A 23,545-nucleotide genomic window follows, 5' to 3' on the forward strand; every position below is an offset into this window, starting at 1 on the left:
ATGTCTGTTTATTTTAGCAAAATTAGACAGGCCAGACCAGGAAAAAGGAAAAATTAAAAATGACCCATGACCCAGAGAGAGCCACTGTTACCGCCCCGGTGTGTTGGAGGGGGGTCCCGGATGGAATGCACAGGCGCCTGGACAGTTAATATAAATGTGAATTGGATGGCACTAAAATTAATAAAAATGTGTGACTCGAGTGACATTAAAATCAATATAAATGTGTGAGTTGGGTGAATTAATTTATATGAAGATTAATATAAATATGGGAATTATGATATTTAAAAATGTCAGGAAATGTTTGAATCTGTAGAGTAATACAGAGTTTGCAGCCAGTGTAAAGACATTCAAAAGTCAAAGAGATTTTATTTTATTTTTTTTTGACAGAGAAAGAGAGACAGCGAGAGAGGGAACATAAGCAGGGGGAATGGGAGAGGGAGAAGTAGGCTTCCCGCCGAGCAGGGAGCCCGATGTGGGGCTCGATCCCAGGACCCTGGGACCATGACCCAAGCCGAAGGCGGACGCTTAAGCCACGCAGGCGCCCCATAAAGTCAAAGAGATTTTAAACACTGACTTGGGCTCTAGTGGTCACCAGTCTGCCACCTCCAGCCCTCTTAAGATCATACCATTGCTATGTATCTTTCTAGATCTATCAATCAATCAATCAATCAACCTATCCATCCATCTATCTAAATGCTTATATATACATGCATAAAGATAAACACACATTTTTACATATACATACATATGTACAGATAAACACATGTAGACACATGTACACCAAGTGGAACTTTACATGGATGCTTGTATTATGCTCAGATAAAATGGCAGCTCTTGGGTTGAAGGAAGATGTAGAGCTACTTTCACCCCTTCTTGCCATGTTCTTGCCCTAACAGCAGCCCCTAAGTAACTCCGGGCCACAAAGGAATCTGGTTTGAAAACCAGTCCTTTGTTCCAAAGGTTCCCAGTGTTCAGCATTTCGAGGACCAGTAAATTCCACTTTCCGAAAACGAGGCGGCACGGATCTAGGGCTGCCAACTCTCTTCCCATCAAATGTGGCAGGCATGGCTGAGCTGCCCTCTTATTACTTCTAGCCTGCCCCCCACCCCTTCCTTCTTGGTTTTGTTTGAAGGGGTCATGTATTCAGTCCCAGGCAATTCATCAACACGGTAACCCCATTTCCTTTTGGCAGATTTCGTATTTCCCTTGCAGCTAAGGGCAGTCCCATGACCTAGTTTAGCCAATAAGACAGAAGTGGTCCTCAGGAAATGTTTAGGTAAGCTTTTGCTTTCCTGTAAAAGGGAAAATGTCATTGGTAGTATCTCATCCTTACGCTTCCTACCAAGACCAGAGGCAGCCTTCTCGGGAGCGTGAAGCGAAGCGCGAGAGAATCACAGAGACTCCTCCCTGCTTCGCACTGTGAGAGCACTGACACTTGCCCAGTGGCCTCTATCTCCAGACTTCTTTTAGTGTGAAAAAAATAAGCCCCCATTTGTTTATGTCCCTGTTAATTAGACTTTCGGTGAAGTTTAGAAAAAAGAAAAAAGTGAACGTTCATTATCATCCTCAAGCCAAAGAGGTAGAGAGGAGACAATGTTACAGAAAAAACAAAGTTTGATGGACATCTTGCTGTTGTCTCCGTGTTTCTGATTTTGCCATCCACCAGCAGCCACTTTTCACAGAGCCGCCTTGGCCCAGGGACAGGCATCTGGAAATTGTCAATTCTGACCACAGCAGCAGAGCAAATGACCAAAGCACAGCCCATCGTCAGACTTCCAGTCACTCGATAGGGCAGCTCTTGGTGTTGGACATTTGGATCATTTCCAGTTATTTCCCTATAAACAGTGTTGCAATGAACATCCTCGAAGCTAAATCTTTGCCCTCATCTTTACTGCTTTTCTTAGGGAAAATTCCCAGAAGTGGAATTTCTAGGTTTTAGGCTTTAGTTCATATTGCCCAACTGTCTTGCAGAAAGAAAAAGCCAAGTTACAACGGTCCCCTCCCCACAGATGTTTCACACAGTTTGGACTGATAGTGTGAGTAGCTGCAAGATTCTTCCCAAACAGCGCTTTGGGCCAAGATGGTTTGAGTTGAGTGGCCCCTGCCCCCTCTCACCAGAAGTCCTCATTTATACCCTTGTGCCACCCCCAGCCCTCCCAAGATCAAGGCCACTTGCATATTTATGAATGGCCACCGCCCATCTTACAATCCTCCCCTGCCCTCCTCTGTCCCCGTGCCCCCAGAGTGAAGGAATAATGTCGGGGCTCTGGTCAACATCTGAGCCTGCTGACATCCCAGCCTCATCACCTACATCTCTTTGGCACATCCCGTTATTTCTGTTCTACGACTGTATCCCAAGCTATTGTGCTTCTGTGTTTTTGTCCATGATTTCATCACCACAAAAGGCCTTCTCTCTCTTCTTAGCTCAACTTGCAAAATTCATCTCAAACATCACTGCCACCAGGAAACCTCCACCACCTCCCCACTCTGGCCAAGAGGCTGTGCTTGGACCCCCACCCTCCCCTACGGTGCTTTCTCCTACAATGTCCTGATCACATTCTGTGGCAACCACCATCCACCTGTCTTACTCCCCCACCCGACTGTTGGGTCCTCAAAGGGAGAACTGTTCCATGGCCTCCTCCCTGCTCCTCCGAGAGACTCTGCCCACACTTTGAGCCCTTGCTCCAAGACCTCCACAATCCCCCCACCCACTCTGGAAATCTTCCCTGGTGGCCTTAGAACCCCATCAACTCCCTCGGGGTCTGGCTTCTCCGGCCTTGCCCCTCAGGAGGCAGTTGCCAGAGGGTAAGGCCAAGAACCATGCCCAGACTTTGTCACTGTCTCAGTGTGCTTGGGCTGCTATCACCAAACAAATACCCTAGTCCAGGGGGCTATAATAGCAAACATTTATTTCTCACAGTTCTGGATGCTGGCAAGTCCAAGGTCAAGGTGCTGGCAGATCAGTGTCTGGGGAGGACTCGCTTCTTGGTTTGCAGAGGGCTGCCTTCTTTCTGTGTCCTCACATGGCAGAGACAGGACTCTGTTCTTCTCCTCTTCCGGCCAGAACACTAATCCCATCATGGGGGCTTCCCCCTCATGACTTCATCTGAACCTAATTACCACCTCCCCCACAAAAGCCCCATTCCTAATACCATCACATTAGGGGGTAGGGCTTCACATGTGGATTTGGGGCGGGGGACACGAACATTCAGCCCATAACACCCCTGACAAACTGCAAGTACAGGCGCCTCTTTCCTCTCTCAGCCTGATCTCCCCTTTTGCACGAGGAAGGGATCAGGAAGTTTTGACTGTTCAGCAAACTCTAAGGGAGCATTTATCTTCCCAGCAGTCATTCCCCTTTCTCCTGGCAAACGCCCTGATTGTCTTCACTCCAGGAGGGTTGGGCGTGGGGCTCTGGACCTACGCCAAACTGACTTAGGGCCCCAGTGATTGGTTTGGGCATGTGGGCATGTGACCTGAGAGCCAATTCGAGTGAGTCCCGAAACTGCAGCTGGGATTGCTGGAGACTGTCTCTCCTTTGTGTGGCTCTGGAACCCAAAACTACCTAGGTTGCTGGAGAAGGGGATCCACACGGATGGACCAAGAGAGAGGCCAGAGTCTGATGACATTGTTTGACCTTTGTATCTAGCTTTTCCTAGATTTGATTCTCTCTTCCCTCCCCTTTCCTTCTCTTTCTCCTCTCTTCTTTATTTCTCTGTCCTTGATTCTACCCCTCCCTGACCCCCAGCCTGCACCAGCTCCCGAGCATCTCGCTCCCCTGCTGCCCTATTCCACTCGGGTCAGGTCTCTCCCAGGCGGTGCCTGGCCCAGCTGCAACCTTACAACCCAGCAGGGCAGGAATTGGGTCTTCAGGGGGCTGTGAGGAACAGTCTGCTGAGGGCACATGGAAGGGGCAGAGAGACTGGGTGACTGATAGTGTTCCTTGTCTTCACAGAAAGCTTCTTTATTTGGGGCTCATGGCACCATTGGCATTGGCATCCTTGTTACCAGCTTAGGAGCTTGCCCTGTGCTGGTTCTGCATGCTCCTCACAGCACTGGGGAGGACCCATCTGCTCATTTTTGAGCTAGTTCAAGGTCAGTACTAGACAGTACAGGGAGAATTAAAGGGAATGGTCTGCATTATGGCTTTAACATCTTCTTGCGATGTTGATTGGCAGGAAGAACAAAAGACATCTATGTTATCACGTGGGTCCGTACATCTTCTTACCTAAGCCTGAGATCATCAGCTCTTCCTGGGACCATTTCTCCCCTGCCAGGAGCTTCTTTTTAATCCAGCCTCCAAATCACCAACAGTGTGCTTTACCTAAAATGTGAAGTATTCAGGTAATTCACAAATTCAGGGAACTGGTTAATTACATATTATGGCACAACAAATCACAAAACAAATTGGCTTAAGACAGAGGTATGCAAACCTCAGTCCTTAGTCCTCAGGCCAAATTTGGCCCATTGCTTGTTTTGGTAAATAAAGTTTTATCAGAACACAGCCACACTCATTCATTTACATATGCTCTATGGCTGCTTCTGCAGAGTTGAATAGTTTACATAGAGACGATGTATATGGGTCACACAGACTAAAATACTTACTCTTTGGCTTTTTACAGAAAAAGTTTGTCAACCCCTGGATTAACACTACAGTAATCTTTTATTATCTCTCGTGGTTTCTATGGGTCAGGAATCTGGGAGCAGCTTGGCCACGTGATTCTGGCCCATGGTTTTGGCTCTGGGTCTTTCTGGAGGTTCCAGTTAGGTATTGGCTGGGGCTGCACTCATCCGAAGCCTTGACTGGGGCTGAAGGATTCTCATCCAAGAAGGTTCACTTGTGTGGCTGGCCAGTTGGTTCTGGTTATATGCTGGAGGACTCAGTTCTGCTTTACATGGGCAACCCAGGATAGCTTGAGTGTTTTCACGCATGATAGCTGCTATCCCCAAAGAGGAGAACAAGATCGAGAGAACAAGGTAGAATCTCAATGCCTTTATGGGCTGGATTCAGAAGCCACAAATTGTGACCTCTGCCATATTCTATGGATCAAACAGACTGGCCCTGATTCAGTGTAGGAAAGATGACACAAGAGAGTAAATACCAGGAGGTGGGATCCCCGGGGCCATCTTGGAGGCTGGCTACCATGCGGAAGATGCAAACTCATGCTCTCATGAGCATACTGATCTATAAATGTATTTTCTTAGGCTTGCACCATGCTTTATGTCAATATTTTTAAATTTGGAGATTTCACAAAATATCTAAAATATCTAAATTGTCCCCCACATGTGTAACAACAGGATGGTGGTGAATAATAACTTCCCTCTTTGCATGGGGCAGGATTCTTTCTAGCTTACCACATTTCTCACCATCCTTTATTGATCTATGACAGGGAAACTGGGCTTTAGTGATGATTAATAATAATCCTTGACCTGGGGTGCCTGGGTGGCTCAGTCGGTTAAGTGTCTGGCTCTTGATTTTGGCTCAGGTCGTGATCTCAGGGTTGTGAGATCCAGCCCCACATCAGCTCTGCACTCAGCAGGGAGTCTGCTTGAGATTCTTTCCCTTCCCCTGCTCACACTCTTTCTCTCCCTCTCTCTCTCTCTCTCTCTCTCTCTCTCTCAAAAATAAATAAATAAATCTTTAAAAGAATAATAATCCTTGGCTTGTGTCCTTACTGTAGAGAAATACTTCGCTGCAACCTCCTCTATATTAAAAGAGGGCAAAGAGCAGATACCTTAAGAGAGCCTCTCATTTTAAGAAGAATCAAGGGGAGCACATTTCTTATTAGGAGAGAAGAATATTTCTGTATATTTAAAATGAACATAACATATATGTACTTTATTTTATTTTTTTGAGAGAGAGAGACAGTGTGCACATGAGTGGGCAAGGGGTAGAAGGAGAGAGAGAATCTTAAGCAGGCTCCACGCCCAGCATGGAGCCCGACTCTATCTCACAACCCCGAGGTCATGACCTGAGAGTCAGACGCTCAACTGATTGAACAACCCAGGCCCCCCACATATATGTCTTTTAAACAACTATGATCACTACACCGTGTAAATGTTACCACCTTGCCTGTGGAGACCAGTCTCCTTAGTTTGGCATTGAAGATCTTTTGTAATCTGGCACTGCCTACCTTAAAGACAAGATGGTGGAGAGATGAAGCGTTCAGACCTTGAGATCAGACCAGCTTTTTTTTTTAAGTTTTTTTAAAGATTTTTTAAAATTTTATTTGCGGGAGAAAGAGCACAAGAGAAAGCAGGGGGAGGAGCAGAGGGAGAGGGACAAGCAGACTCTGAGCTAAGCACGGTAGGGGGCTCAATCCCAGAACACTGAGATCATGACCTGAGCTGAAACCAACAGTCAGATGCTTAACTGACTGAGCCACTCAGGCACCACTGGACCAGCTGGTTTTAACTACCAACCCCACCACTCATCTGCTGTGTCCTCAATTCTCTCATCTCGAAACTAGAGACAATAACAATACTCATCACATAGGGTTTTGTGACCACGTTTCCTCCTCTATCTCCAGCCCTGCCAGTGCCCTAGCTACCTGAACACTCCAGATTATTTTAGGCCCCTGTGCATTTGCACATTCTGTTCCCTCTGTCTGCCATTTGCACGTCCTGCTACTCTGCCACAAGGCTTAGTCCACAGCTACCCACTGAAGTTGTCCCTAACACTACTCACCAGACCCGCTTGGTTGTCCTGGATACGATGTGGGATGGTACTTCTTGGCCCCCTTGTGATTGGGTTGGAGCCATGTGACAAGATCTGGTCAATGAGTTGTGGGTACACACAACACATGTCTTTTCCAGGCTGGAGCATTTAACAGCAGGTTCAAGACTTTCCAGAACTGTGTCTTCCCTCTGCCACGGCAACTAGACCCTGGAGTGAGGACGGTGGTGTGAGCAAAGCCGCAGGCATGCCATTTTTAGATGTGTTGAGTAAAAAACAAAAAGTCTGCCTTGCGGTTTAGGACTCCGGAGCTGCAATAACAGCACTACCTAGCCTGTACTGACTTCTTTCCTTAGGAAAGCTTCTGTAAGCTTTCCTCAAACAGAGCAGATCACGGGCCCATGGGTTGCCATGGCAACCAGCACGCACCTTTACCAATACATCATACCCTACAGCCCTGTATTACATAACTGGGTCCCTGGTGTCACGGTGCCCACTGGTACTGTTTTCTCTTCAGCATGGCCTGCCTGCCTTTACTACCCATCGTAAAGCCGCTCCCTCCGCTCTGCTCTCAATGAACACACAGCTTATTTAGTTCTTTATTGGTACTTTATTCTCATAGGCAATTATTTTTATTTACTGACTTGTTTATTGTCTGTCTCTCCTGCTGGACAATAAGCGTATAGCCCCAGGCCGGAACTCGGTGTCTGCCACAGAGATACAAGTAAATGAACAAAGGAGGGAAAACCGTGCATCCTGTGTTTAACATGGTGCCTGGCACAGTGTGTGAGCCCGAATGAATGAATGAATGAATGAGTGAATGGCTCCTGGTACCACTCAACAACTCAGCCACCCTTGGCCATGTCTGCAAGTGTCCTCTTTCAGGCTGCTTGTGCGACATGGGACTCCAGAGGCAGCAGAAGGCCCGGCATCAGGAGCTCTTGCTGCTGCCTTTTTGTTTTCCCCCATGCTGCAAAATCTCCTGCGACCGTTTAAAGCCAGGAAGCAAAATCAAAGGGCCCTGGATTCAAAGGACACTAATTACCTTTCAAAGAGTTCCCCTTGGCTTTAGCCACACGATTCCCGTCAGAGGCTGTGGGAGTTTGTGGTTCCTGTGTGCCGGGCTTTGAAACTGGGAGGGATTAATGGGGCTTGATTAAACCACAAATGTCAGGAAGTGCGGAGGGCAGCTCGGAATGCTGGCCACCTCCGTCCTGAGAGGGAGGACAGCCACCGACCTCCCCTCCCCCACTAGGCTTGAGCTTCTGATAAAGGTCGGGGAGGCATTTTTCCCCCCTACACTCAAGGGTATCGCTTCCAGGCTTCTATGAAGCTCCCTGACATGCGAATTGACTGACATGCTAATGAGAATTTAGTTTGGCATTTTGTCCAAGGAGGAGTAATCAGAGGACCGTCCACTAATTTTCCATGCCCTGATGTCTAAACGGCAACCTCTTCTACTCCACAACAGGCATGTGCTGAAATGATTGATAATGATAATAACAGGCACCAGTTCACTAAGCACCTACCTTAGTACCAGGCACTGAGCTTGTTGCTTTATATAGTTGACCTCATTTCATCCTCATAACCTCCCCAGAGGGAGGTAGAGGCTCTCATTAGCTCCATTTCACAGATATAGAAACTGAGGCTCAGAGAGGTGGAGTGACCTGCCCAAGGTCACACAGCATGGAAATGGCAGCATGGAAGTGACAGACCAGTCTCCCTCACTGAACCTAAATGGCTCTACCTTTTCTCATCTTTTGGAACATTCTAAAGGCCTCTCCCTCTGATATTCCAGTAGGAACGATTCTATAAAAAGCAAGAAGACAGTTAAGAGAAGAGAAGAGGAAAGACGTGTTGGAAAAATCCATACCAACTGTGGTGGAGCCTCATTTCGTTTGTGAGCTGACCCTGAACCATTTTATTAATCCCCCAACTACTGAGGAAGAAGCTGGTAACGCTTCCTGTCAGGAAGCTAGAACTCAACTTAGCTAGAAGACAATGTGGATTTGCTCGTCCCCTATAAGCCTTCATTATAGAGCTTGGAAAAACGAAACACCTACTTTCCCAGCCTCCCTTGCTGCCAGAGGGGCGCATGTGGCCAGTTCTAGCCAATGAGACAAACACGAAGCCTCTACTGTCCTGGTAAAAGGGACACACATTGCTTCAACGGCCTTCCCCACTTCTTCCTCCCACCTGATTATGATGTGACACTTGAGTTGTGGCAGCCATTCTGTGTTCAGAGAGACATGCCAAGAGAATAACACATCTTGCTGAACCATCAAACCAATGCTAGCCCCCTGTCTATCTCTAGAATTTTTTTTTTAAGATTTTTGAAATTTATTTGAGAGAGAGAGTGAGAGATAGAGAGCACGAGAGGGAAGAGGGAAGAGGGTCAGAGGGTCAGAGGGAGAAGCAGACTCCCTGCTGAGCAGGGAGTCCGATGCGGGACTCGATCCCGGGACTCCAGGATCATGACCTGAGCCGAAGGCAGTCGCTTAACCAACTGAGCCACCCAGGCGCCCTATCTCTAGAATTTTTGAAAATGAGAATAAAACCCCTTTCATTTAAGCCCCTGCTAGCTGAATTTTCTATTGCTTGAAACCAAAAGCCTGTTAATGGGTACAACAGTTCATCCTATGTTTCTTATTAAGAATGAGGGTAGTTCCTAGAAACCCCATTCCCCTCACATCTTTGTCCAGAATTTTGTCCAGTGTCTTTTCCTAAGCTAATTGTTTGTCAGAAGGAAAAAAAAAAACCAACATAGTCGGCTTAGACCAGTGGTTCTCCAACTTCGAAGTGAATCAGCAATCTTACCGGGATAGCTTGTTAAAACCAAGATAGCTGGGTCCTATCCTCAGAGTTTTTGATTCAGTAGGTCTGAGGGGGTGGCTGAGAATTTGCATCCCAGGGAAATGTTCTGCTTTACCACCTATTCATATAAAGTCAGAGAGAATTCATTGTGGAGAGAAGTAGTCAAGGAAGGCTTCTTGGAGGAGGGGTCATGAGCTAAACCTTAAAGAAAGCTAAAGGATGGAGAAGAGGTGTAAGGATGGTAGCAGGAAGGAAGGCCCTGAGTGAGAAAGGAATAGTCAGGCAGGAGGTACACAGAGCATGAGAAGGTGTGGTCAGGTCAAAATGAAGATTTAGATTGGATTGGGTAGGTATCAGAGCTGATAAGGGCCCTTCAGCGTTAGCTTCAGAAGCCAGGAGGTGATTTTGGAGGCAAGAGAAAATCAGGTGGGTTGAGAGCTCAGTCTTTGTTGCCAGACTTGAATTCAAGCCCTAGCTTCCCTATTATTTTTACTGTGTGTTCTCTGAGCAAGTCAGTTTATCTCTTTGAACCTTCATTTTGTCAGCTATAAAATGGGAATAATGATGCCTCTCTCACAGAGGTTAAGAGATGTAAATGATATAATGCATATAAAGCACCTAGTGTTAAATACGTAACAGCAAAGAGAGAAAATCATTTTGAGAAAAACCTTATCCCAAACTCTCATGATATGTTAAAAGTCAGACTAAGGGTTCTATCACCAAATGATGTGGGGAAACACTGAGTTAGTAAAGTTTTCTCTCCTGCAGGATTTTGCAGTCTTTAATATGCTAATATGAAGGATGGATCTCATCTGGGAAGACAGTGGCTTACAGCATTTCCCCAAACTTGTTTTTTAAAAAATGCTTTTAACTATATACATCCTTGTGAATAATTTGAGGAATGCTCCTATTTAGCAGAACAATGAGAAACCAATGTAAAGCGTCAATGTACTAATTACAAAAATTGGCCATTTATACTCTGACAAAGGATAAAAATTGCAGTATTTTATCAACCCATTAGGTTATATTTCTGTATTAGTCAGCTTCTCTAAATTATGCTGAGGTAACAAACAAACCTCAAATCTCTCTGGCTTACAACAATAAATGTCTATTTCTCCCCCATCCTACATTCCAGGATTGGCTGCAGTTCTGGCCTCGTGGTCTTCCTTTTGGGAACCAGTGACCCTATTTGGGTTATGCTGCTTTGGTGGAAGAGGGAAATACCCACACTGGAAATATGGGATGGCTTTTAAAGCTTCTGCTCAGAAGTGGCATTACATCATTCAAGATCACATCTTATCGGCGAAAGTAAGTCACATGGCTAGGCCTGATGTCAATGGCACAGGAAGAATAATCGTCTTGCAGAGAGAGCTTTGGGAACAAAAAAGCCCAGTGTCCACTCTGTCATTCTGGAAGTAGCCTCCCTATTTTAAAATACTGCCTGATTTGGATTGTTTGCTAATCCAGAAAGACATTCAATGAACCTGTATTTGGTGTTTCATGGTTTCATTACTGTAACCTTAGAGTGAATGCATCTTGATGTCTTAAAGGACAAGTCCTACATTTTTAGGCTTAGCATTTCTGGTCTTTTATTCCCCAACATGGATTTTACCATCTAATTGTCAAGTTTAGTGAAAAACTCTGTTGGGATTTTAACTAAAATTGCATTACACTTATAAATTAAACTGGGGAAGGAATCGCCATATTTATCACATATCACACTGAGCCTTCCCATCTGTGAATTTGGTACATTTCAGCACTTATATAGACCATTGTGTGTTTCCTCTACAGATTTATAAGTTTCTCCATAGAGTTTTTGTACATCTCCTGTTAGATTTATTCCTGGCAATCTTAGAGATTTTTGTGGCTAGAGTGAACGAAGTCTTTTAAAAAATATATATTATAAAAGTTGTCACTGGGACACCTGGGTGGCTCGGTCGGTTAAGCATCTGCCTTCAGCTCAGGTCATGATCCCAGGGTCCTGGGATCGAGCCCCACATCGGGCTCCCTGCTCAGCAGGGAGTCTGCTTCTCCCTCTGCCTGCTGCTCGCCCTGCTTTTGTGCTCTCTCTCTGACAAATAAATAAATAAAATCTTAAAAAAATACGTAAGATAAAATAAAATAAAATTTGTCTCTGATGGTATATCGAGACACTATCGATGTGTGAATCTTGATCAGCTATCCAGCAACTTCACTGAACTCTCTTATTCTGTGAGAATAATTGTAGCATTTGCAGATGGCAGTAATTTTTATTCCTTTTCATCATAATTTTCCCTTGTCTTCTTGTCTCTTTTTCTTTTCTTTTCTTTCCTTTTTTTTTTTGCTCCCTCATAGTTTATGAAGTATATTTAACTCCAGAAACTGTAAATTTGGTATTTTGATTATTCCCATTTCACAGGTGAAGAAACAGAGAAAGAGAACCCAAGTCTGTCTTACCCCTAAATTTGTGTGTCAGGGCTGCTTTGGGTGCAAGCGACAGAAGAGAAAATCAGAGTGGCTCTCACAATTGGGAGTCAGGCTTCGCTGGATCTGGGGGCTCTCACTGGTGCCACAGGGGTGGTCTCTCTCCCTCTGCCTCTCAGCCCGGCTGTCCTCTCTGCTGGCTTCATTCTCAAGGGGGAATTCCCCATATGCCAGTAAAGCTGGTTGCCTGAGGCTCTGGGCTTACATGAGCCCCACCGTTGGCAACCTTCAAGAAAATACTGAGACTGTCTTTCCACTAGCATCCATGGTAATCCCTGAGAAGTACTCTGATTGGCCAGGCTGGCCTTGTGCTTACCCCCTAGAGGACCGTAAAACTGACAGTCCACTAAAATCTTTTAGAGTTGGAGGCGGGAGGGAAAGATCCCACAAGGAAAAGATGGAGTGAGGGGGAGTGATGCTAGGGGGCCAGAATGGCAGCTGTCCCCTGCCCCCTGTTACCAGGCAGTCCCCACTGCCCCACTGACTGGGGTGGCCTGCATTCCAGTTGGCTTTGCTGCTCATACTTTTGGCATATTGTAATTTCAGAGACCCTTACTTTGCTTACTTATTTGGCAAACAGGGAGCCTAACCACATGGGTGGGAATCAAATGAGGAAATTCATGGAAAAGAAGATCTGCAAAATAAAACACTCTGTAAGGAATTACAGACAGGACAGTGCATCGTCACTGGCCTTAATCAGTATAGTCACCCCTCAACTCAAGACCCTTGAATGGCTCCCTACTGCCCAACTCATCAAGTTGAGGGTTCTTTGTGGGGCTCACAAGGCTCTTCAAAATCTGGCCCTACTTGGCCTACCCCCTTCCTCTCTAACCCTCCTCCTCCACTCTAAGCAGGCTGGTCTTCCTTTGCCCCACACTTCTTTGCTTCAGAGTCAACCCCATGGCTCCATCTAGTGTGAACACACTGACTTGCCTGAGTGACTCTGGGCAAGTTCTGTACTTTCTGCGAAACTCAGTTTGCTCATCTCTTAAATGGGAGCAGTTGCTTTGCAAGCTCATTGTGAGTATTACATGAAAGAATGGATGCAAAAAGGGGTGCCTGGGTGGCTCAGTTGGTTAAGCGTCCGTCCAACTCAGGTCATCAGGCTTGTGAGATGGAGCCCCGCATTAGGTTCCATGCTCAGCGGGGAGTCTTGAGATTCCCTTGCTCTCTGCCTCTCCCCCGCAAAAATAAATAAATAAATAAAATCTTTTTTTAAAAAAAAGAATGGCTGTAAAGAGGCCAAGTGTACAGTGCTTGGCAGGAAGTCCATGTTTGCTTCTTCATTGCATACCCATTTCTGTGCAGTTCCCCTGGGATTACCTTTCAGAGGGTGATCAGAAAGGAAGATATTTCCCCCTTGGGAGCACTTGGGCCCACCAGAGGCTCTTATGTCATATTGCCTAGAAAAAGAGTAGGATCAGCCTTCTAGGTCCAAGGACTTAAAGAAAGACCTTCCAGAGAGGAAGAGAAAGGGCAAATGGCTGAGGCTTTGGGTCAGTGAGGAAGCAAATGCTTCAGCCATGCTGAGAATGTGTTCTGGGTCAGGCTGCTGGCAATGTGCTGGTCAAATCCAGCCTGCAGACCCATCTGGCATGGCCACACAGTGCGTGGTGCTTTTATAAATGCCTGCAAACTCTTTGACTCTCCTCCCACCTAGAGTTGGGGGTCTGTGTGTCCTGCCCCTTGAATCTGGGTGGGTCTGTGGCTGCTTTGCCCAGTAGAGTATGGTAGAAGTGACCCTATGGGACTAGAGGCTAGATCCCTTCTGCCTGGTTCTCCTGCAGTGCTCACTGTCTGGATTTGCAGTGCTCCCTCTCTGGATACTCGAACCAGCCACATGATGGGAGAAGCCCAGGCCACATGGAGAAGCCATGTGTAGGCACTCCAGTGGACAATCCCAGCTGAGCCCGGCCTCTGAATCATCCCAGCCCAAGCACCAGATATGTGAGCAGAGAAGCCCCCAGATGATTCTAGCCCCAGCCATGTGAGTCTTCCCAGCTGAAGCCCTGGACACCATGGAGCAGAGTAAGCTATCCCCACTGTGCCCTGTCCAGATGTCTGACACAGAGAACCCACGGACATAATAAAATGGTTGCTTTACGTCACGAAATTTGGAGTGGTTTTTTACGTGGAAATATTAACTAGAAAATAGTGCTTTAAAATTTTTTGATTCTGCAACATTTAAAATTAGGAGATTTCCAATACAAATTTGGATTTCTGGTTTTTAATGAGAAATCAGAAAATCTGGTTACACTAGCATGTCTGTTGGGCAAAAACTGGTCCGAGCTGCCCTTTTGAAAAGGGATATGGATGTCCTGTCTGCCTAGGCTCCCATCTAGCTGTCTTTGCTTGTTTAGGTTACCTGCCTGGTCCCTGTGGGCATATGGGTGTGCTGATCCTGAACCAGAACCATCCAACTGCTTTGTAGGGCCACCCAAGATCTCAGTATCTTTTCCCCTCCTGTGATGGCCTGGATATCCTTGACCTCTGTGGGTACCCCCTTTTTGTCCCTGGAGCTACAGAAACCCACCAAACTAGGCTGGGTTCTACCCTTTTCTCTGCTCAGAAAACCACTTATGTGAAATACAAACCAGCAGGAGCTGGGGGTGGTGATGGCTATGTCTGGAGCTTGCTTGTCCTGTAAACAATTTCCTGGTGATAATCTTTCCAATTATCCCTCCAAGCTGGAACTGCTGTGTGAAATCAGGCTGGGTGCCCTCAGCTTCTCCTGTACATCTTGCAGTCATTAAGATCTGGCTTTATATTTCAGGGTGAGCTGTCCAGAGCCACCAACGCGAGGATTTCCAGGATCCTTGACTCAGACACAGAGAATCACAGATTATAGAAATTTGTAAACAAATACAGGGCAGATTATAGAATCTTATACACAGAAAGACTCTTAAAAAGCCAATCTATCTTAGCACTAAGCATAGATGAGCCAGGTACAAATTCCAGTAAATATAACTATTTTTCCTTACACAAACTTAAATTTATCAGCTTCCATTCCTACAACTAGCAGACACTTAATTGATTAGTTAATTCATTCAGCAAATGTCTATCAAGAGCCTCTATGTACCAAGTATTTTCTCTTTTCTTTTCCTTTTTTTTTTTTTTTTAGGTGGTAGGAATATAACCATGACATGTCAGATAAAAATCTCTGCCACTATGGAGGTTAAGTTATATTCTAGTGGAAGAGACAGATGAAAAACAAATTAACAAATAAATATATGATAGAATGTCAAAAGTGGTGATAAATGCTCTGAAAAAAGATCAAGCACAGGTAAGGGATAGGTAGTGATGGAGAAAGAGTGTTTTTTTATACAGGGTGGTCAGAGAACATGTCCTGACAAAGCAGCCTTTATGCAGAGACCTGGAAGACATGAGGGAGTGAGGCCCATGAAGAACCAGGGAAGAAGGGTCCATCTGGGTGAGGGAATGGGAAGAGCAAAGGCCCTGGGGCCAGGCTGGAATGTGCTTGGCCTGTCATGGGAGAAATAGCAGGAAAACCTAGATGGCTGGGCAGACATGAGAGAGGAGAAGGAGGAGGAATAGAGACTGAGGTTGAAATCTCAGTCAGTTTAATGTTCTTCCCTGTTGGGTTTGTCTAAATCCTGGAGGGGCTTATATAATCCCAGCATGGGAGGGAACATCTAGTCCTACAGCCATGCTCTCTGCCCCTGCTATGCCCTCTTCATTCTGATTTTTAGCCAGGACTCTCGGCTTTTGATGCTTCACTTGTGCCACCTTCAGGTGCCTGATTCAGCTCAATTCTCTGACCTGTGGGAATTAATGAGAGGTAACCCGTCTCTCTAGGCACCTCCTGAAGAATTTTCCTGTACTATGATAAGAAGGAGGGATCTGGCTAGGACTCAGCCAACTCCTGTCTTTTTTTTGACCCTGACATGTCCTTGAAGAGGTGAAGTGTGCAGGAGGAGAGTGGAAGCAGGGCTCAATCTAGTCTGGGTGAGGTCTAAAGCTTTTACCATTTTGGGTGACCCTCCTTAAGAAAAAGAAGAGAAAATTATGAATATACATTTAGGTAGGAATGTGAATATTTCTTTAGAATGAGAGAAGAAAATGAAAATAAATCACAAATTTTAAAAAGCTGATAAATACCACAAGCAATATAAAATCCAGAAAAATAACACACTATTTTTATTAACTGACACCCCCTATAATACTTTCCCCCCACAGTTTGGCTGCAGATTTTACATCAAAAGCCATGGAGGTGAGAAGAAAGTGGAAGAAGACATTTAAGGTGCTGAAACAAAAGAACTGTCAATGCAGAGTTCTATATCCAGCAAAAATATCGTCCAGGAATGAAAGTGAAATAAAGACATTCTCAGGTGAAAAAAAACACAAAAAACCAGAGAATTCATAGCCATCAAAGCTGCTTTAAGAGAACTACTAAAGGAAGTTCTTCAAACAGAAGGGAATTTAAAAGATCAGGAACAAAGAGCAACATAAATGGTAATAATGGGTCATAAATGGTAAATATCTGGGTAAAAATAATGAACTATTTTTTTTCCTCTTGAGTTCTTTAAAATATATGGACATGTAACAGTGAAAATTTGCCTGATCATTGTCTGTTAGAAATTTCAATGTATGTAGATGTGATGTACAAGACAACTGTAACATAAAGGAAGAAGGGTAAACAGTCATATAAATGGAAAGGTATCTATATTCCATTTGATGTGATAAAATATTGGGTCTAAATAGATGGTGACAAGTAAGTATATATGTTGCAATCAATAGAACAGCCACTAAAAAGAACCATACAAAGAAATACAATAAAAGCACAATAGATAGGTTAAAATGGAATATGGAAAACATTCAAATAACCCAAAAAGTAGTCAGAAAAGGAAGAAATATGGAATGAAAAATAGAGGAAACAAATAGAAAACAAACAATAAAATGGTAGGTGTAAGTCCAAACCTATCAATAAATACACTGAACATAAATGGTCTAAACATACCAAACAAAAGTCAGAGATGGCCAAAATAGATTAAACACCCAAACATGACCCAACTATATGATGTCTAATAAGTAACTCATTGCAAATATAGTGACAGGGGTAGGTTAAATTTGAAAGGATGAAAAATGATATACCGTGGCAACAATAATCACAAGAAAGCTGGAGTAACTATATTATGTCAAAGAGAACTGCAGAGCAAAGCAAATCACTAGGGAGAAAGAGAAACATTAAATAATGATAAATGGGTCTATTTGCTAAGGAAGACAAAACAATCCTAAAGTGTGTAAGCACCTAAAAGAAAGAACTTTATAATATAGGAAGTGAGGAGTGCCTGGGTGGTGCAGTTGGTTAAGCGTCCAACTCACGGTTTTGACTCAGATTGTGATCTCAGGGTTTTGAGATGGAGCCCGATGTCTGGCTCCACACTCTGCACAGAGTCTGCTTGAGATTCTCTCTCCCTCTCCCTCTGCACACCTCTCCTCACCGGCTTGTGCTCTTTCTCTCAAATAAATAAATGAAGCTTTCAAAATATACATAGGAAATGAAAATTGACAGAACTGAAAGGTGAAATAGACAAATTCACAATTATTGTTGAAGAATTCGATACTCCTCTCTCAGTAATCAATAGAATTAGCAGACAAAATTAGCAAGAAGACAGAACTGAACAACACCATCAAACAATAGCATCTAATTGATATTTACAGAATACTCTACCCCAAAACAGCATAATGCACATTCTTTTCAAGTGCACGTGGACCATTCACTAAAACAGACTTTATCTGATATGAGGAAATAGGACAAAGAGTATGATAGTGCAGGGGAAAAATCCTTCATTTAAAATCCTAAGATGTATTAGTATCAGCATACATAGTCTTTGAATCTTGGAAGCAAATTCAGAGACTCTTAGAAGTATAAACACAGATTCTTTGGAAATGTAGTTTCATTGGCCAACTGTTGAATCCTAGACGTATATAACAAAAAATACTAGCATCTTGAATATTTTAAAAGCATAGAATCTTAGAATAATTGCTTAATAAATTTGCAGACTCTTGGATATGTGGAATGTTAGATACTTAAAGGGTATCTAATCCAGTGTTTTCAAAACTGATGTCCCAGAAGATAGTACTATTTCAAAAAGCCTAAAAGAAATTATACCTTAATAAAGGCAGTTTACAACAGACATAAAAATCTTTCACAATTTGGACCTTGTAGAAGAAAAATAAAAAGAGTCCCTTAGGGTGAAAGAGCTGAAAAGCTAATATAGTCCAATGTCATTGTCTTACAAATAGAGAAATTTGTAAAACAATGCAGTTGCATTACTGTGGGAGAATGCATTGCTGGTCCCAGTTTTTTACCTCTCCCTGTATCTACGTCCTTTGCAGTTCCTCCCACAAAAGAGGTAATGCTGCACTCAGCCAGGTGACTTGTTTTGGTCAATAAAGTGAGGCAGAAATGACAGTGTGCCTGAGTTTTATGAAGCCTCTCACGCTTCCACCTGCTGCCTTGTGTTTTTGCCATCACGATGAGGATGAGGAAGCATCTGGGCTCCCACAGGGGTAAAGTGAGAAACGTGGGGCTGTGCTGCCCCAGCTAATGTGCCCTGGCCAAGCCCAGCCTTGAGCCAAGTCCCAGCCAGCCCACAGTCACATGGTCAAGCCCAGCCAAAACGAACAGAGTCCCAGCTGACCCACAGATGCATGAGATACAATAATAAATGTTTCAAGCCACCGAGCTTTGGTGTGGCTCTTACGCACCAACTGCTCACCGGTACAGGGAAGAGACTTAATGGCAACCAAGAATTCTTCCAGGTCTTTCCCCATGGTGTCAGTGTTCCCTCAAGTGTGGATGAAGCACCATGGGTGGACCCAAGGTGCCCTAGGCAGGACTCAGGACTCTGAAAAGCACTGAATCACCCAGGGAGAGTGTTATTCCACTTCCAGTTCTTCATCAGTCCTAATAACTTTGAGGACAAAGTCTCAGTTAGGCGCCAATACTCTGTTAGGCACCAATACTCAGGCACCAGTACTCGTCAACTCCTCTGCAATACTTGCTAATCTTTTAACAAAGAACGAACTCAGGTCTGAGCTTTTCAGACAGGCAAGAGGATTGGGCAAGGGTTTAATAATGTTGTTTAGTTTTCAGAGCGTTTGTTTTTACAGGTCTCTGCTAGTCATAGAAAGAGATAGATACTGCCTTTCTGACTTAGAGGTGTGATCTGATTTCTTATTATTTTATTTTTTATTTTTAATATTTCCTTAAGTAAATACATTTTAAGATATTTATTTGTGTAAAGAAAAAACAGGAATCTAAAGAAAAATATGGAATCGATAAAAATGCAGATGTTGGTGGATCTGGCCCAAACCACACCGTGGTGATACAGTACCTTGGCATTGCATCCCACTGCAGTCAAGGGCACATCTAGGCAGTTCAGCTGGGCGCTCAACTTGGGAGAGAGGGAATTGTTTGAAACAAACATTGACAAGGTCATGGGTCCGTCTAGGAATGCGCCTGCCACAGCTCCCTTCTAGAATTCATACTTCGAAGCTGATTCATATTACGTGATGTCTCTGGACTGTGAATTGGATCCAGGAGGGTCCAGCTTTCCCCATCTCTCTGTGTGACCTTGACTGGATCCCATGCCTTTCTGGCTTTGACTCAAGGGGCCAGTCTCTGTATGTAAGGAAAGTAAGTAAAGTGAGGTTATTTTGCATTGTGGGCTGGTGTGGGCTCAGACTTCTTTGGAAAAGGGGGCTGCTCATGTCTGCCTGCTCTTCTTCCCTCGCCAGTTTCATTTGGAGATTTCTCCCCATGTGGTTTAGCAACAGGCTGATTAGGGACCCTAAAACTGCCTTGAAGAAAGTCAGTGTGTTATCCCTCTCAGTACAAATGTGTTTCTCTTGCAGATACTTGGAAAGGCATGGGCTTCGGTTTGAGTTTTTCCTGAGGCCTCAGTGTTATGGCTTGAATTATATGTCTACCCCCCTACTACCCCCCTCCCACCCTACAAAATCCTATGTTGAAGTCCTAACCCTAAGTATTTCAGAAGGTGAACTTATCTGGAAGTAGGATTGTTGCAGATGTAGTCAGGTTAGGACGGGGTGGTGCTAGAGTAGGGTGGGCCCTAATCTAATATGACCAGTGTCCTTATAAAAGGGGGCAATTTGGACCCAGACATGCACATGGGTGGAACACTGTGTGAAGACTGGAATTTGCTGCCACAAGCCAGGTAACTACCAGAATCCAAAAGAGAAGACTGGAACAGATCTTACCCTGACACCTTCAGAGGGAGCATGACCCTACTGATGCCTTGCTTTTCAGAACTGCGAGGCCACAAATATTTATTGTTCTAAGCTGGCCACCCAGTTCGTGGTACTTCGTTATCAGGAAGTTAATATACCCAGAGTCCCCATAGTTCAGGGGTTGCAAATTCAAAAACCTATAGGGCCAAGCAGATAATACAAAGCAAAGCCAGCTGGAATTGGGCTGTGGCCCCCTGGTGAGCACACACACCCCCTGAATGGGGTCCCCACTCTGCAGTCCAGCCCACTGTTGCCATGTTGAAATGTAGGCCCAGTGTATCCAGAACTTCAGATTTATTTTATTTTATTTTATTTTATTTTATTTGAGAGACAGAGTGAGAGAGAGAGAGTAAGCACAAGCAGGCAGAGGGAGAGGGAGAAGCAGGCTCCCCACTGAGCAGGGAGCCCTATGCAAGGCTTGATCCCAGGACCTTGGGGTCATGACCTGAGCCAAAGGCAGACACTCAACCGACTGAGCCACCCAGGTGCCCCTCAAACTTGCAGGTTTTCCAGAGAAGCCAGAAATCTGACTTTGTGTTTGAAATCTTACTATTGTTAAATGTTGACAACTACTTAAATATTTAAAATTCTGTGTTCAAAGACATTAACCCCACCACTAACAGCAGCACTCTACTAGTACTGTCCCCTGTTTTTGATGTCTTACCTTATAGCCTCGCATTAAATACTCAGATTTGAATTTGATCTAAATTAAAAACTAAATTAAAATCTAAATTAAAAATGTCCTGGAAAATTCTGGAAAGATAGCAGCAATGATAGATGCCTAGTGTTTGGATCTTCTTAACCACCCCCCAACCCTGGCATAAAAACAGAGCAGATAGGTGGATAGCAAACCATAATCCATAGGTAACATTTATAGTAAAACTAAGTAACAAAATTCCCTTCAACTCCAAGCATAAGCACACTGTGGGGAAACCATCGACAGCCACAAAATCTGTGGGATATCAAGTCTGTGCTGGAGGAAGCTGAGGAAAGCAACCTGTTTCTGGCCGACTTGAAAGTAGGAGAAACCCCAAAGCCAACAGGTATAGAAAATTGAGCAGGATTGAGATGATACAGATGAAGAAGAAAGGCCTTGACTTGAGTGGGGGAGGGGATGAGAACCCAAGTATCTCAGAAAGCAAGCCACGGTATTTTGGGACATTGCATAAAAACAGCAAAAGAGGAAGCTCTAAAAGCTTCCCCCAAACAGTGCATGCATTCTAAATGTCCCCCTTTAAACTAATTTAACATAAAATTGAGGCTCAGAAAAGTATCAAGGTCAAATCCCATACCTAAGTTATTGGAAAAACAAAAGAATGTGGACAATAATATCCCTACAGATGCTGAAAGCCTTCATAAAGTAGACTAGAGCTGCAATGTATTACTTCCAGTCGAGCTAAAAGACTTGAGGAAAAACTCGGAAATTGTATTTAGAAATAAAAAGAACACCATTAAAATAAACTAGGGTAGAGTGAATCAGCACAATAAATAATACTTTAAGAGAAAGAGAAAGTGGAAATGGAGAAAGTTCTTAAACAATAAAAAAGAATTGAAGACAAACATTAAAAAAAAAAACCACCTCAAGAGACAGTGACAGATATTGGTAGGCCAAGAAGATACATTATATGGATAACAGGAATACCTAAAAGAATCAAAGGGGAAAAAAAAAAAAACAGAATAAACAATAAAAACCACAACTCAAGAAAGCCTTCTTGAAGCAAGAAACAAATTTGAAATTATGTATTGAAAGAGAACACCACATACCTGACAACATTGACCTCGATTGACCAAGATATAGTCCAGTAAAATTACTTTAAAGAAAAATAAAGGGTATCCAGGCAAAAAGAGCCCTTGCATAAAGAAAGAACATTGGATTGTCATCAGATTTTTTTTTTGAAAGCACTACTTTACAGTAGAAGGAAACAGTACAATGAATTTAGAATACTGGAGGCAAGAAAATGATGACAGAAGTTTTTGTATCCATTAAAACCAACTTTCAAACACAAAGGGCACAGAGTGTTCTCAACATGCAAGAACTCTGACAACATTGTTTCCATGAGCCTTTCCTGAAGAATCCATTAGAAAATGAGCCTGGGACAACAAAAATGAATAGAGAGATGTCAAAAACAAAACAAAACAAAACAAAAAACTAGTGGAGAGCATTAATGATACTTATTTGCGGAACTAAGACTGGATGTTTCTTGGAAGAAAGAAATATAGTATTGACTTCAGTATCTGGCTTTTGTATCTGATAATGTAAACTTTAAAATGGGGAGGGGAATATGAGTGTTTATGCAAAAAATTGTAATCTACTCTTAGTGATTATAGTTAATGATGACAGTGTTAGCATTATTAACCTAAGATTGCTGTGTGTTTAGCATGGGATCAAGCAAATGACTAATTGTGGACTACTGCTATTATCCCCCAAGACGCTGAGAACTACAATTCTGTGGGTGAGAGAAAAGATACACATACATTGGAAAGAAGTTAAACAACCTGAGTTCTGAGTTCGAAAGTACTCACGAATTATTTTACATACTATGTTGTAGCTCTGTCCACTAACGAGGCCTAGAAATAATGACCAGCCCACTAGCGATGAACATCCTTAGCATCCAGATCATGGTCTTGAAATATCATTTCCTATTAAAAGAAACCAGGACTCTTTGGAGAAAGAGTTTGGAGTCTGAGAGTAAGAAAAGCCTGGAATATTTTGTCATACTACATAGAAATGTTGCTAGATATAAAGACTAGTGCAGAGATGTCCAAAGGACTCAAGATCCAACTTAAAGTGTTTTTTATTGGCCAAAGATGAGATAATTTGAGTGTCAGGACAAAAATGCAATGGATTAAATGCCATAATCTTTAAGTATACATCATAAGTGCAAAGGCCCTGTGGCAGGAATATTATTTAGTGTGTTTCAAATAATCCTCATAAATTTCTTAGAACTACCCAGCAGCCCTCACTGGATGTTGTATCTCGAGCCCCAGTGATTCGTTTGGTTCCAATTTTGATGATTTGTAGCACCTGATGTTGAAGCAGGGCTGCCTCTGGAATTGTTAACACCTTGTAAATCTGTCCCTTTTAAGTGGCACCATGTGCATATGCTTTGGCACAGTTATAATTTCAGTTTTGGTTTTAATTAGAGGAAGCCCCCTGGGGGATTAACTATGTGCTAGCAAAGGCAGTTAGTTAGACATCCTTCTGTAGAGTACTCATAACTGAACATATGCACCGGTTGCTGGGACAGGCTGGTCCACTGGGGTCGCCTGGGAAACTGAGGGCTGCGGATGCAGCAAGGGCAGCTAATGACCCCC

General features: G+C 43.8%; 1 long non-coding RNA gene across 1 annotated transcript; it reads right to left on the bottom strand.

Annotated features, from left to right (window-relative positions):
* Positions 1 to 457: 457 nt before the first annotated feature.
* LOC113937760 lies at positions 458 to 22,120 on the bottom strand. The gene is made up of 3 exons (XR_003524708.2): positions 21,995 to 22,120; positions 14,548 to 14,768; positions 458 to 4,324 (listed from the first exon to the last, which is right to left on the bottom strand). It is a non-coding gene; the product is annotated as an uncharacterized LOC113937760 (long non-coding RNA).
* Between the last annotated feature and the right edge of the window lie 1,425 nt (positions 22,121 to 23,545).

This window comes from Zalophus californianus, chromosome 8 (genome assembly GCF_009762305.2).
Source record: "Zalophus californianus isolate mZalCal1 chromosome 8, mZalCal1.pri.v2, whole genome shotgun sequence".
Taxonomy (NCBI): domain Eukaryota; kingdom Metazoa; phylum Chordata; class Mammalia; order Carnivora; family Otariidae; genus Zalophus; species Zalophus californianus.